Here is a 16,157-nt window from a genome sequence, read left to right on the forward strand (position 1 = left end):
GCTTTCCGATCCAACTTTCTGCTAGTGTGTCTTCTGAGGCAGCAGATGGTGGCCAAGAGCTTGAGATCATGCCACCTGTGTTAGAGAGCCTGGATAGAGTTCCAGGATGTTGTGGGCATTTGGGAAGTGAACCAGCAGCAGATGGAAGGTTTCTCTCTCCCTTTCTCTCTCTATCTCTCTCGTATTTTGTCTTTCAAATAATAAAAAAAGACAAAAAAAATCCTTTAAAAATCTTAAAGTGTATCTATTTAAATAGGAAGTTTTTCAGTAAATAATTTAGTAATGTTCGATCACAACCTACCTTTAAAGATCAAACTAAATACCATGAATAAAAATTGTGGGTTTTTAAAAAAATATTTATTTATTTATTTAAGAGGTAGAGTTGTAGACAGAGAGAAGGAGAGACAGAGAGAGAGGTCTTCCAGCCACTGGTTCATTCCCCAAATGGCTGTAATGACAAGGTTGGGCCAAGCCAAAGCCAAGAACCAGGAGCTTCTTCCAGGTCTCCCACATGGTTGCAGGAACGGAATCACTTGGGCCATCTTCCACTGCTTTCCCAGGCCATTAGCAGGGAGCTGGATCGGAAGTGGAGCAGCAGGGACTCTAAATGGTGCCCATAAAGAATGCTGGCCCCACTGGTGGCAGCTTTACCTGCTATGCTACAGCACCAGCCCCTAAAATTGTTTTATAGTTAACAAAACATAGGTTATAATTACAGCCCTGTGCACAGTTTTAGAACAAAGAATGACTCCAACTTATTCACATGATGCTAGCACATTTTTCCTGACGATGTTCCCAGGGCTGAGGGGGCTTCCTCAGTTTCCCTAAGGGTCTCTCCTAATATTTCGATATCCAAAAATTCTTCTTTCCGTAATATGGCATCCCACTGTCAATATATTTTTTATGAGGACAGATAGGGAATGAACAAACATGATTGCCTTTGACTTTAATTTTACACAGCTTTAAAAGAAATTCCAGATATCATTGACATGCACTGCAATATGGTAAACTAGATAACTCTGACAAGCCTTGCTGCTCTGCAGAGACGTTTATTAGAAATTCTGGATGAAACACCACAAAGATCCCCTTTACATGTGGAGCTGACTCAGGAGATAAAGGCATCCCCTGCCAGGAGAGAAATGCAAGAGGCCTGCGAAGCGGAGGCTGCCCCTGCCTTGGGCCTGGATGAAGGGGAAGCCGATGTGGAGGGCTGTGCAGATGGCGTGGAGCCTCAAATGTCCACGGCAGCCCCTGAAAGGAGGGATGTGAGAAGCCCACCAAGACAGACTGAGACACCTGGTAAGTGAGCCCAAGTTTAGACGGTAGGCAGATGGGAAGCTTGCAGAAGCATGGCTTGGTGTGTGTCTGCAGATCTCACACACACACACACACACACACACACGCACACACATCTGAGTGAGTCCATATTGCTCTGTAACACTTTCTTCCCTCTGACGTTGCTTTTAGATCTTTCCATGTGTACGAAATGCATTGGTCTCACTTTTCAGAAGCTGTAAATGGGCACATATTACGGATATGATTTCATCTGAAACTGCGTAACCACCCTGACACTTTGCGGTTTCCATGTTTTGCTTTGTTACTTTTCTGTTGAATCACGGCTCTAGAACACGACTCAATATTGATCAGTTGTATTTGTTTCCTCCCTGTGAGCATGAAAGACTCATCAAAGCTTCAGGGCAGGGATTTGTATTTTGTTCACTGATGAATCTTGAGCTTTTAACAGTATGTAACACATAGTAGACACTTAGTAAATATTTGCTGAATGAATTGAATTAATGAGTTATGCTACAGTCCGCTCCCCAACCAGTTAGAAGTTTTCATGACTCCAACCTATACCATAGACATTGTCATACACAGCTCTACACACAAAAACCTGCAGTCAAACCCTCCAAGTCTAAATAGTGGTGACCATTAGATTACACACCAGAGGGAAAACTACTTCTGTTGAGGAATGAGCAAAACAATTACTGCTCTACTCGCAATCAGTCATTGCAGATGCCTCACAAAGGATTATTAGAATTTTTAACATGTCTAAAAAATCTTTAAAATAGTTTCCTGGAAAATTATTTTTAAAAGCTTTCTGTCTTTCTACCTTCCTTCCTTTCTTTCTTTTTTAAAGATTTATTTTATTTATTTGAAAGACAGAGTTACAAAGAGGCAGAGAGAGAGAGCGGTCTTCCATCTGCTGGTCCACTCCCCAGATGGCCACAACAGTTGGACCTGTGCCAATTCGAAGCCAGGAGCCAGGAGCTTCTTCCAGGTCTCCTATGTGGGTGCAAGGGCCCAAGGACTTGGGCCATCTTCCACTGCTTTCCCAGGCATAGCAGAGAGATGGATTGGTAGAGGAGCAGCCGGGACTAGAACCGGCACCCATATGGGATGCTGGCGCTTCAGGCCAGGGCCCTAACTTGCTGCACGACAGGGCCAGCCCCTTATTTATTAGAAAGGCAGATTTATAGAGAGAATGGGAGAAACAGAGAGAAAGAGGGGGGGGGGGAGAGAGAGAGATCGATCTTCCATCCACTGGTTTACTCCCCAAATGGCCACAAGAGCTGTGGCTGTGTCAGGCAGAAGCCAGGAGCCTAGAACTCCATCCAGGTCTCCCACATGTGGTGCAGGAGCTCAAGCACTACAACCATCCTCTGCTGCTTTCCCAGGCACATTAGCAGGGAGCTGGACTGGAAGCTGAGCACCCAGAACTTGAACTGGCACTCATACAGGGTGCCGGCATAGCAGGCAGCAGCTTAACCTGCTGCACCACAGTGGAAGCCCTCCTGGAAATTTTAATCTTGCCCTGCTGCAGAGAGAGCACAAGAGTCCAAAAGAGTCACGTGTTCTCTCCCCTTGTCTGCATCCTTCCCATAGGGGTATATTCCTCTGCCCCCTGGGATAAGAAAGTAGAGAAAGTTAGCTAGCTCTTGGTTACTTCTTTTTTTTTTTTTTTTTTTTGGTTTACTTTACTTACTTGAAAGACCTAGTTACAGAGAGAGGGAGAGACAGATCTTCCAGCCACTCCCTAAATGGCCACAACAGCCAGGGCTGGGCCAGACCAAAGCTAGGAACCAGGAGCTTCTTCAGAGTCTCCCACATGGGTACATGTTGGATCATTTTCCACTGCTTTCCCATTAGCAGGGAGCTGGATGGGAAGTGGAGTAGCCGGACTGGAATCATTGCCCACATGGAATGATGGCGTTGCAAGTGGTGGATTTACCCGCTGTGCCACAGTGCCGGCCCTGCTACTTCCTTTTTTATTACTCCAAGTTAATCTTATGGACAGAGCTGAACATTTTGTGAAGGCAGGAAATGATAAATGTCAAGATTTTTGTTGAAAGTACTGAAATCAGGATCCCACAAATGAAAATAAGCAATGTTTATGTTTAAGGAGGCAATGAAATGTGGAATGTGACACAGGATCAGGAGAATGACCTCATAATGGAGATGCAAGATCTGAAAGTGCTGTTTATAAGACGTGGGAAGTGGGGCCGGTGCTGTGGCGTAGTGAGTAAAGCCACTGCCTGCAGTGCCAGCATCCCACATGGGTGCCGGTTTGAGTCCCAGCTGCTCCACTTCTGATTCAGCTCTGGTGCCCTGGGCCCCTGCACCTTCGTGGGAGACCTGGAGGAAGCTCCTGGCTCCTGGCTTCGGATCACTGCTGCTCCAGCCATTGTGGTGAGTTAGGAAGTGAACCAGAGGATGGAAGACCTCTCTCTCTCTCTCTGCCTCTCCTTCTCTTTCTGTGTAACTCTGACTTTCAAATAAAAAAAAAAAAAAAAAAGACGTGGGAAGTAGAGGAACGTGTGTAGTCCATGTGTCTGGAGGGGGTTCCTTTGCAACCTCAGTGTCTTTTCCTGCTACACTGCGACCCCTTCCCCATTTCACACTCAGCACCACTTTCCCAAGTGGTGTCCCACCTGGAGAGTCCCGTGAGTCACAGCAGGAATGACAAGCTATTCCATTTTTAAAGAACATGCTTTCTTTTTCTATTAATATGTTTCTGCCTCAGGTGATTTGGGAGAGAAAATAGCCAGCTTTCTCCCTCTTTTCTAAGAGGCGAGGTTCAGTAGAAAATCAGATACGAAACAGGCCCATCCACACCCTAGCTCCCATCCTGTGAGTGAAGGGAATGGCGTCTTGGGATTTTCCTCCTGGACCATGTGACTGCAGGTGTCCTCACTGACTTCCTGCAGGAAGAACCATGTTCCTGTTTCCTGCACGACTGGGATTCCTCTGTCCCTGCTCACCCTTCAGTGTGGCCGGTGACTCACAGTATAGACACAAACATCGGACAGCAGGTTTCAAGCTGCCCTCTGGGCTGGCCTCATCTCCCACAGGACTCCTCACCGCTCTCTCTTCTCTGGTCCTGCTCCATCCACCACTGTGTGTCCTGAGCGGCTGTGGCCGTTCCAGTCCTGGGTCCCCGTGCCCTCCATTTTATTTGCACACAGGCCTCACCTTATCGTTTGTGGGATTGAGTTTTGGGTTCAAATGGAAGCCTACAGATGACACGTGTGCCCAAATATTTAAAAGTGACAAATTGTAGTAACGGGCTATTAAATAAAATGCATTTCATCCTCCTGCCTTGTGAAATATACCTACGTGACAAGCAAATAAAAAACTATATGTAAATCTGTTTTTTTTTTTTTGCAAAATACCAAAAACAACTAAATTTAATCACTGTTGTATTTGGCATTATACTCTATGAGTGGGTCAGGATTGTAGTAAAATGAAAATATACATAATTTGGGGCACACTGTGGCGAAGTGGGTTAAGCATCCCATATCAGTACCGGTTCAAATCTCAGCCGCATCACTTCCGATCCAGCTCCCTGCTGATGGCTGGGAAGGCAGTAGAAGATGTCCCAAATGTTTGGGCCCCTGCACCCATGGGAGACCCAGAAGAAGCTCCTGGATCCTGGTTTTGTATCAGCCCAGCTCCAGCTGTTGCAGCCATTTGGGGAGTGAACCAGTGGATGGAAGATTTCTCTCTCTCTCTCTCTCTCTCTCCATCTATCTGTCTGTAACTCTGCCTCTCAAGCAAATGAATAAATCTTAAAATATATATACATATATATATATACACACATACTTGGGGCCAGCGCTGTGGCTTACTAAGTTAATCCTCCGCCTGCGGTGCCGGCATCCCATATGGGCGCCGGGTTCTAGTCCCAGCTGCTCCTCTTCCAGTCCAGCTCTCTGCTGTGGCCTGGGAAGGCAGTGGAGGATGGCCCAAGTGCTTGAGCCCTGCACCCACATGGGAGACCAGGAAGAGACACCTGGCTCCTGGCTTCGGATCAGTGTAGCTCTGGCTGTGGTGGCCATTTGGGGAGTGAACAAATGGAAAGAAGACCTTTCTCTTTGTCTCTCTCTCTCACTGTCTAACTCTGTCAAATAAATAAAAATAAATAAACAAATAAATAAATTAAAATATATATATACTTCCATAATTCATAAAATATTCTGTATCAGTTCCCTTACCTTTATTCCAGCACAATTATTAAATATGTATAAATGATAAATACTTAAAAATAATTTGTATTCTATTGATAATGATTTCAAGGGTTCAAAATAAAACGTAATAGTATTCAAATTCTACAAATTTTGAACAAATTTTCATCAACAGACCAAAATAGGGGAAAGATGAAAATTTTAAAAATTACAAGTATTCTTCATGTGCTTAAAAGTTTACTTTTTGAAAAAGATCTTCAAAATTGCTACAAAATTAAAAGAATTCATTATAATTAATAAGCATTCAATTTTTTAAGATTTATTTATTTATTTGAAAAACAGAGCCACAGAGAGACAGAGAGACAGAGAGAGAGAGAGAGAGATTTTCCATCTGCTGGTTTACTCCCCAAATGACTGCAACAGCTGGAGCTGGGCCAATCCAAAGCCAGGAGCCAGGACTTCTTCTGGGTCTCCCACGCAGGTCCAGGAGCCCGAGGACTTGAGCCATCATCCACTGCTTTCCCAGGCCAGAGCAGAGAGCTGGATTGGAAGTGGAGCAGCTGGGATATGAACCAGTACCCAAATGGGATGCTGGCACTGCAGGCAGTGGCTTTACCCACTATACCACACCCCTGGCACCAGCATTCATTTTTTAAATAAAATCATTCTAAGTGAAGCTGGAATATTTTACTCTTGTAAAATGTAAATACATGTTAACAAATGCATTATCAAAGTAAAATATTCACAAGTCTAGTATCTGATGTCCATTTCTCACCAGTGCAAATCATCAATGACCCACTTCATGCATGCATTTTGTACACGTAAGAGTAAGAGTGGAGTGGAGACTATAGAGGTCTAAATGAGCGAGATGCTTTCCCTGCCGTGAAGAGGCCCTGCACCTGGGGCCCCGTAACAGGACCTTCTAATGAATCCCAGTCATGACCTAGGGAACCCCTACTGTAGCTTAAGGAGTGAGCTTTATGCCTTAGGATTTCACTGTTTGCCCCTCCCTGCATATAGATAGATAACACCCAGAGTTGGAAGAGTGTGGGAATGTCATGTACCTCCTTAGTCAGTAATAGAATCAGACGACTCTTACCAGGAGTTCCTCCATTTTCAATGTGATTGATAACCACACATAGACCTCTACTGTTGAAACCTGACTCAGTGCACGCACCCGCCTTCTAAGGAAAGCATAAAACCTGTAATCAGACAGAGACTTGTGGAGCAGCCCACTCAGGCAACTGACTGGTTGTTTCCAGGTTTAAATCGTCAGTCTGACTCGCTAAGTAACCTTCATTTGGTTCTTCCAACAAACTCTCATGATGTCAGGCAGCAATTTAGACCTACTTATGTACACATCTAGGAAAAATATGAATAATTTCCTGTTGCATAATCCCAGGACTCAGCTAGCAGGTGCCACTGTGGTGAACACCAGGCCAGCATGTGAGGGTCTCCTGCAGGGCAGTGGATTCGAGCACAGTGCCTGGCAAGAAGGCGGATGCTGCCAGTGCCCACTGACAGCGATAGCTCCACGGGCAAGCATAGTTTGTGCTCGTTCAGAGAGGAAGGAGTCAACAGGTTAATGCCTTTTCCCTCTCTTAGGCCTTAGACAGATCCTCTCCACGTACAGCTGCAACACACCCACAAAGCTCTGTGAGATGGAGAGGCAGGAAGTCCCAGTTTGGTGGACCCGGGGTAGGAGATGTGGAGAGGCGAATCCCTGGGGCCTGACAGGCAGAGCTTGAGCCCTTTCTGCAGAGGGGCCCGTGGTCTTTAATAGATTCTTTTTGTAGGCCTCTGCAATGTGAAATCTAAGGGGGGGGGGTACAAGGCGGGGCTCCTCTTGCTCATGTAGGCCTCTGCAATGTGAAATCTAAGGGGGTGGGTACAAGGTGGGGCTCCTCTTGCCCATGTAGGCCTCTGCAATGTGAAATCTGGGGGGGGGTACAAGGCGGGGCTCCTCTTGCTCATGTAGGCCTCTGCAATGTGAAATCTAAGGGGGGGGTACAAGGTGAGGCTCCTCTTGCCCATGTAGGCCTCTGCAATGTGAAATCTGGGGGGGGGGGTACAAGGTGGGGCTCCTCTTGCCCATGTAGGCCTCTGCAATGTGAAATCTAAGGGGGGGGTACAAGGTGAGGCTCCTCTTGCCCAGAGTGAAGGAAGGGTGGTCTTGGGTGTGTGGAAAACCCGTGACTGCTGAGGACCAGCTTCCCACGGAGACTCCACGGGAGGGCAGGCCCACTGCACCCGGGACATGGTTCTAGAACAGGGCTCAGCAGGCGGCACTGCAATGCCCCATGGGGGCTCCTCCTCAAACACAGTCTCACGGGGGCCCATAGCTTATCAGCAAAGCTTGCTTGCACGGCACTCTCCACTGTATCACTAAGGTAACTCATGTTTAATTACCATTTGCGAAAATATAACATTAAACACGTTTCTCTGCTCCTTCCCCAGTGGAAAGCCACTCACCTTCCTGGGATGCACAGGTCTCAGGGCAGAGCTGTCTGTGCAGATCCCTTATGCATATAGATTTCTCCATTTCCACATGACTTGGAGTATACCAGTTGCTCCAGTTCTCATCTCTGCAATCCAGGTATGAATTCTGACACAACACTCTTTTTGCAACCTTTTGGGCTGACTCTACACTATATTTTTTCTTACTTGCAAAATCTGAGGATTTACGAGAGGATGGAAAAGGCCCAACAGACTCTTCTAGAATGTGGTACGTGAGAGGTTTTGGAAACTAACTTTGAGGCCTCTAATTGGTAGAGACATCAGTCTTGGGAGTTTTTTTGTTTGTTTCTTTTTTGTTTGTTTGTTTTTTTCTGTATCATCTCTTATGGGACAAGGATGACAATGAAAACAAATAGAAAAAACTAGATGTCACCATTCTAATCATGCTCACATGTGCAATTCAGACCAAGACCTCAGAGTTAGCCTTTCATGAATCGGGCAGAAAATAAGCAAAAGGTTTCAGACCCACATAGTCCTATCGTAAACGCCTTCAAAACAAATCCACAACTAAAATAAGCTGTGTGTAAGCTTAAAATTCCCTAAGAAGGAAGAAAGCTGGGGGTGTTGTGACACACGCCAAGGAAATGGAGATAAACAACAACAGGGAACTAATAGGTCCTGCCCAAGCCAGAGCTGTATATAAGGGGCTCCCCAGAGGAGGGGGCAGCAGTTCTCTCTCACATCTCCTGAATCTTCTCTCCTCCCTTCATCCAAATCCTCTCTGCTGACACCATGGGGTGCTGTGGCTGTGGTGGCTGTGGTGGCTGTGGCAGCTGTGGTGGCTGTGGAGGCTGTGGTGGTTGTGGTGGCTGTGGTGGCTGTGGCAGCTGTGGCGGCTGTGGCAGCTGTGGCAGCTGTGGCAGCTGTGGTGGCTGCTGTGGTGGCTGCTGTGGGAGCTGCTGTGGTTGCTGCTGCTGCCCCACTGTGTGCTGCTACCGCCGCACCTGTTGCCATCGCTCCTGTGGCTGTGGCTGTGGGAAGGGCTGTTGCCAACAGAAGGGCTGCTGCCAGCAGAAGTGTGGCTGCCAGAAGCAATGCTGCTGCTAGGGGGGCCGACCCGGCCTCTGGGCAGGTGCTGTGGCAGGGGGCCATGCTTCCTTGTGCTTAGATCTTTAGATATTCTGTACTTTTCTCCATTTCTGTTTCACTGGAATAGCAAGCCATGGGATGAGTAGAAATGCACAAAAAGCTAGAAGTTCAAATTCAAGTCCACACTCTGTCAGTGCAGCCTGACAATGGACAAGTCATTAGTTCCCTACTCTTGCTTCTATAAGATCTTCTGTAAGATCGAGTTGAACCAGGAATCTTGAAGGACTTTTTCATATGAATCTATTGAGGTCTCAAAAGCTAAACTCAGTCTTTCTATCCTCACACTCTGAAGGTTTTTCATATACCTTCTACTCTTTTCTTATGTATGTGGTTATGGTGGCCATTAAAATCTGTTCACTCAAAAATTATCCCAGTCCCATATGATCCATCAATCATAAATCCACAGTGCAATAGAACCTGTCTAAAAATTCTGTATAAAATTCACATTAATGAGCTCAGTGGAATGAATAATGCTGTTTAATAGACTGCTCTTTTGAAAGATTGACTTGCTCTTTGTGGAATTTCTTCACTTACATCTGCTGATATTGGTTACATACTGTACATTGCTTATAGTTTCTAATGTGCTCTTACCTTCCTAAATATAGCTTTTTCAATAAAACACTAGAATAACTCAGTGTTTCAGTGTCTTTGTGTTCATCTGTTTCTGTTGCTGTTTTTGAGGAGGGGTGGGTATGGTGGACCTGAGTTTTGGTAACACAGGTTGCACCTTCAGGAGGGTTATAAGAGGAAAGACAAAAAAGAGCTACTGAATATTACAGTAGCCATGATAGCTACTGTAACAAATGCAGAAATAAGAAATGACTCAACAGCACCACCGGTCAGCTATCCCTTGCTGTTCTAGGCAGGCAGAAGGAGGAAGAGGGTTGAGGGAGTGGTTCTCCACCTGCTCACTTAGGGATTAGGTGCAGGAAGCACTGACACCTTCCAGAAACGGCTTCCAAGTCAACTTAGTGGTCTCCATTCCACGGGTGGAAAGGAAGAGGAGACAAAGTCCATCATTTCTTGAGCTTTCTGGCTTGCAACACAGCTCACTTCCTGTGTCTTCCTTTACTTGGTTGCAAGGGGTGGGGGCTGGAACACATAGTCCATGGCTGTGGTGACACATCCTAGCCATTAGAAAGGAAAAAGCATACGTTTTTCATGGACAGCTGCATCTACCCTATAAAGCCCACATTCTATTAAGTCAACTGATTTTGACTGGAGTGTGTTTATAAGACTATATCCTGAGGCAGCTGGAGTGGGTGTTTAATACCCATTCATAGTACTTGATGTCTTTTTTAAAAATTGATTGATTGAAAAGTCAGAGTTACAGAGAGAGAGGAAGAAACAAAGAGAGAGAAAGAGAGAGAGGGAGACAAGAGAGAGAGAGACCTTCCATCCATTGGTTCACTCCTCAGATGGCTACAGTGGCTCAGGATGGAGCTGGGCAAGATCAAAGCCAGGAGCCAAGAGCTTCTTCCAGGTCTCCCACCTGGGTAACAGGGGCCCGAGTGCTTGGGTCATCTTCCACTGCTTTTCTCAGACCGGTACTGGAACCAGTGCCCCTAAGGGATTCCAGCATTGCAGGCAGAGGTTTTACTTGCTATGTCACAATGTTAGCCCCATGGTACTTGAATTCTTGTTGTGTTAATTAAAAAGGGCAGTTGGGGCTGGCGCTTCGGGGTAGTCAGTTAATCCTTTGCCTGCAGTGCCAGCATCCTATATGGGTGCTGGTTCTAGTTCCGGCTGCTCCTTCTCCAATCCAGCTCTCTGCTATGGCCTTGGAAAGCAGTGGAGGATGGCCCAAGTACTTGGGTCCCTGCACCCCCATGGGAGAAACTGGGAAGAAGCACCTGGCTCCTGGCTTCGGATTGGTGCAGCTCTGGCCATTGTGGCCATTTGGGGAGTGAACCAGCGGAAGGAGGACTTTCCTCTCTGTCTCTCTGTCTCTCATTCTCATTTTCTGTAACTCTACCTGTCAAATAAATAGATAAAATTTTTTTTTTTTTTTTTTTTAAGGGCAGGCACAGACTCAGTGAATGGTTGTGAATGATCTTAAGGTCATGTGAACCTTTCATTGGGTGGAACTTCTGGGACTGGGACTTGAGAAGCCTGGGTCAGAAGACAGGAGTTGGAGAGCTGTGCCAGTGCTTGGCTAGGATTCCTAGTGCGCTCCCAAGGCCTTGGTATGCAGGGGCTAGTGGAAAGCAATGGGGTAGAGAGAGAACAAAACAAGTGCTGTGGTCATGCCTCTCTGCTCTCACACACTAAACCTCCCATTCCTCAGAGAAAACACATTTTCCTAATACACTGTTTTCCCTCGGATGAACCAGGTGGTTTTGACTTAAAAGGGTACATGTGACTGCAGAGTCATAAGTACAATCATAATGCAAGAGGAACTGGTACACTGTCACCCAAGATAATACAGAGAAAAGTTTTTATTTTTACAGTTTCAGTGAGATCACTATGGTGTCTTTGGGGAACCCTTTGGTTCAACATCCATTTCAACGTCTTCCTGGCATTTCCTTCTGTACCGCAGAGGCTGGGTGATTAGAAACTACATTTCTCAGAATCCTCCACATGTAGGGCTTGGATGTGGCAACAGTTAGATGCCCTCTGGGAGACATGGAAGGCCATCTTCCTGCCTTTTTTTTTTTTTTTTTTTTTTTTTTTTTTTTTTTTTGCAGAGTGGACAGTGAGAGAGAGAGACAGAGAGAAAGGTCTTCCTCCAATGGCCGCTATGGCCGGCGCGCTGCGGCTGGCGCACCACATCAGGAGCCATGTGCTTCTTCCTGGTCTCCCATGGGGTACAGAGCCCAAGTACTTAGGCCATCCTCCACTGCACTCCCAGGCCACAGCAGAGAGCTGGCCTGGAAGAGGGGCAACCAGGACAGAATCCGGCGCCCTGACCGGGACTAGAACCCTGTGTGCCGGCGCTGCAGGCGGAGGATTAGCCTAGTGAGCCGCGGCGCCGGCCATCTTCCTGCTCTTTTGACTGTCACTGCTGATAGGGAAGATGTGTGTGCATGGTGGGGGGGATGTGGAGGATGTGTATGTGGGGGGGAGGGGTTGTTGAGTTTTCTGCACTGCAGCAGTGTTCCTGGGTGCAGATGCAAGGGTGGGAACCCTTTTTTCTGCCAAAGGCTATTCGGATATTTATAGTATTATTTGTGGGCCAAACAAAATTATCAACTTTAAAATTAGCCTGCTGGGGCCAGCGCTGTGGCATAGTAGGTAGATGTTCACCTGCGGCACTGACATCCTATGTAGGTACCAGTTCGTGTTAGGCTGTACCTCTTCTGATCCAGCTCTCTGCTTATGGCCTGAGAAAGCAGTAGAAGATGGCCCAAGTCCTTGGGCCCCTGTGACCATGTGGAATATCTGGAAGAAATTCCCGGCTCCTGACCTCGGATGGGCCCAGCTCTGGTTGTTGCAGCCATTTGGGGAGTAAACAAGTAGATAGAAGACCTTCCTCTCTGTCTTTAACTATACCTATTAAACTTGACAAATAATATCTTTTAAAAAATTAGCCAGCTACAGATTTATTGAATTGCAAGTCCCACCTGTGATTTCCTTGGCAGGGCCAGATCAAAGGGTTTTGCATGCCTTGTATGGCCGCGGGCTGGATGTTCCCCAATCTGATATTGATTTCATGGAAGTTAAGCAATTTCAGTGGCAGCAATAGTCTAATTCAACGTTCTGGGGTGCAGTCGCTAGCCTGGAGGGTATGGAGGGTGATTATGACAGCAGTGGTGCTGGTTTCCTGGACGACAGCTGTAGTGGTGTGTGCTGGACCATTCCAGAGGTGGCTGGGAGGCAGCGGATGATGGTTCAAGTACTTTGGTCCTGCCCTCCACAAGGAAGAGCTGGATGGAGTTCCTGGCTCCTGGTTTCCACGTGGCCACAGCTGTTGTGGGCATCTGGGAAGTGAACCAGCAGATGGAAGATATCTCTTTCTCTCTCTGTTACTCTGCCTTTCAAATAAATAAAAATAAATAAGTAAATTTTAAGAAAATAAATACTTGTCCTCATTTAAAAAAAGAACATTTGCAATATATAAGAGATTCACACAACAGAAAAACACCAAATAATCTGATTTAAAAACAGGTAAATGACCTGGATAGACATTTCTCAGCAGAGGATATACAAATAGCTATCAAACATATGAAAAAATGCTCAACATCAGTAATCATTAGGGAAATACCAATCAACAACACACTGCATGAGGAAAAGCTGAAGGCTTTCTCTCCATGATCTGCAACAAGACAAAGATGCCTGCTCTCACCACTTTCATCCAACATAGTGCTGCAAGTCCCACCCAGAGCTATTCAGCAAGAGAAAGGGATAAAGGACATCCAAACTGAAAAGGAAGAAGTCGGATTGTCACTGTTTGCAGATAACTTTTTATTTTTAAATACAAAGTGACAGAGGGAGAGACAGAGAGATCTTCCATTCACTGGTTCACTCCCCAGATGGCCACAATAACCATGGCTGGGCCAGGTAGAAGCCAGGAGCCAGGAACTCCATCTTGGTCTCACACTTGGATATCAGGGGCCTAAGTACTTGAGCCATCTCTGCCTTCCCAGATACATTAGCAGGAATCTGGATCAGAAAGGGAGCAGCCAGTTCTCTCACCAGGACTCTGATATGGGGTGCTGGCACTGCAAGTTTAACCCAGTACACCGCAACACGAAGCCCAAGGACTTGAAAATCCAAAATACTTCAGAAAAAAACTATCAGAACTCATAAACAAATTCACTAAAAGTGCAGGATACAAAACCAGTGCAAAAAAATCAGCAGCCATGTTATACACCAACAGCAAATTATCTTACAAAGAAATCAAGAAAGCAATATTATTTCCAATAAGCTATAAGAGGTAAAATAAGATACTGGAGTAACTGAGTCTCTGCCACTCATATGAGAAGCCTGGATTGAGTTCCTGATTCAGCGTCAGCCTGGTCCAGCCCTGAACACTGCAAGCATTTGGGTGTGAACCAGAAGATGGGAGGCTCTGTCTGTCTCTCAAATGGATTGATTAAAAATCAAAAATTAAAAAAATAGGAGCCAGTGCTGTGGTGTAGTGGGTAAAGCAACCGACTGCAGTGCTGGCATCCCACGTGGGTTGCAGATTCGAGATCTGGCTGCTCCACTTCCAATCCAGCTCTCTGCTATGGCCTGGGAAACCAGTAGAAGGTGGCCCAAATCCTTGGGCCCCTGCACCCACGTGGGAGACCTGGAGGAAGCTCCTAGCTCCTGGCTTCACATTGGCCCAGCTCTGGCCATTGCAGCCATCTGGGGAGTGAACCAGTGGATGGAAGACCTCTCTCTCTCTCTCTCCCTCTCTCTGCCTCTGTCTCTCTGTGGCTCTGCCTTTCAAATAAATAAATAAATCTTTAAAACAATTATAAAATAAATAAATAGCCATACATCAATCAAAGATGAAACATTGATGAAAGAAATTGAAGAGGACACATACATTTAATGTTCATGGACTAGAAGAATCAATATCATTAAAATATCCATAGTACTCAAAGCAACATACACATTGAATATAATGTCTATTAAAATACCAATGGCCTTTTTTCCATGGAACTAAGAAAAAATATCTACTAAAATATACATGGAACCACAAAGACCTCAAGGACCTAAAGCAATCTTGAGCAAAAAGAACAAAGCAGGATGCATTACCATACCTGGCTTTAAAATGTTTCATGCATGTTTATAGTAATTTTAAAAACTACCATATGATATAGCAATCACCCTACTGGGTTTATATCCAAGAGAAATGAAATCCATCTTTGGAAGAGATATCTGCACTCCCATGTTTACCATAGCAGTATTCACAATAGCCAAGAAATGGAAACAACCTAAGTATCCCCGCCACCAATGAACAGACAAAGAAACTGTGGTGCATCTACACAATGGAATACTCCTCAGTCAGAAGAGAGGAAATCTGCTCATTCATGATGGTCATTATGTTAAGTGAACTAAGCAAGCACAGAAAGACCATACTACATGACCTCACTCATGTGGAATCTAAAAAGGTGATCTCAGGAATCAAGGGTAAAATGGTGTTTTCCAGAGGCTGGAGAGTGTAGGGTCAAGGGAGGGTTGGGGAAAGATTGTTTAATGGAACTAAGTTATAGTTAGATAGGAGTAAGAAGTTCAGATGTTCCATTACACAGTCGGGTGACTACAGATAATGAAAATGTACCATATGTTTCTCTAAAAACCTAGAGAAAAAAAATCAGACAGCTATCACTTAGGAAGCCATTTAAGCATAGTGAATAATTTTAGAAGCAGTTATTCAACTATTTTTTGTTATATCTAATATTGTCATGCATTTTAAGCTACCTATTTTCTTTTTAAAAAGGTTTTGGGAGTTTTATTTTTCTAGAATTTGTCTTTTAAAGATCTTCCACATGTTTATATTGTATACTCTATATGTATATACCAGTATATATATATCTGTATACCTATATATATATAGATAAATAGGAATATACATATATATATATATTTAGATACATAGATAAAGATAGAAATTTCTTAAAAACTCAAAGCTACTGGAGCTGGCATTGTGGAGCAGTGGGTTAAGCTGCCACTTGTGACACCAACATCCCATATGCAATGAGCAGTTTGAGTCCTGGCTGCTCCACTTCCAATCCAGCTCCTTGCTAATAGCCTGGGAAAGCAGTGGAGGATGGCTCAAGTGCTTGGGCCCCTGCCACCCATATGGAAGACCCATATAGAATTTCCTGGCTCCGGGCTTCAGTGTGGCCCAGCCTTAGTTGTTGCAGTCTTTTGGGGAGTAAACCAGCAAATGGAAGATCTATCTCCAACTTTGTCTCTCTTTCACTCTGCCTTTAAAAAAAATTAAAAGTATGATATCATCTCACCCCAGGTAGAATGGCAGTTATCAAAAAGACAAAAAATAGCAGGTGCTGGCAAGAATGCTGAGACAAGGGAACTCCTATCCAATGTTGGCGGGAATGTCAATTAGCACAGCCATTTGGGAAAACAGTGTGGCAATTCCTCAAAAACTAGAAATAGGACTACCAAACAATCCAGTAATTCTACCAACGC

Source organism: Oryctolagus cuniculus, chromosome 3, assembly GCF_964237555.1.
Source record: "Oryctolagus cuniculus chromosome 3, mOryCun1.1, whole genome shotgun sequence".
NCBI lineage: Eukaryota > Metazoa > Chordata > Mammalia > Lagomorpha > Leporidae > Oryctolagus > Oryctolagus cuniculus.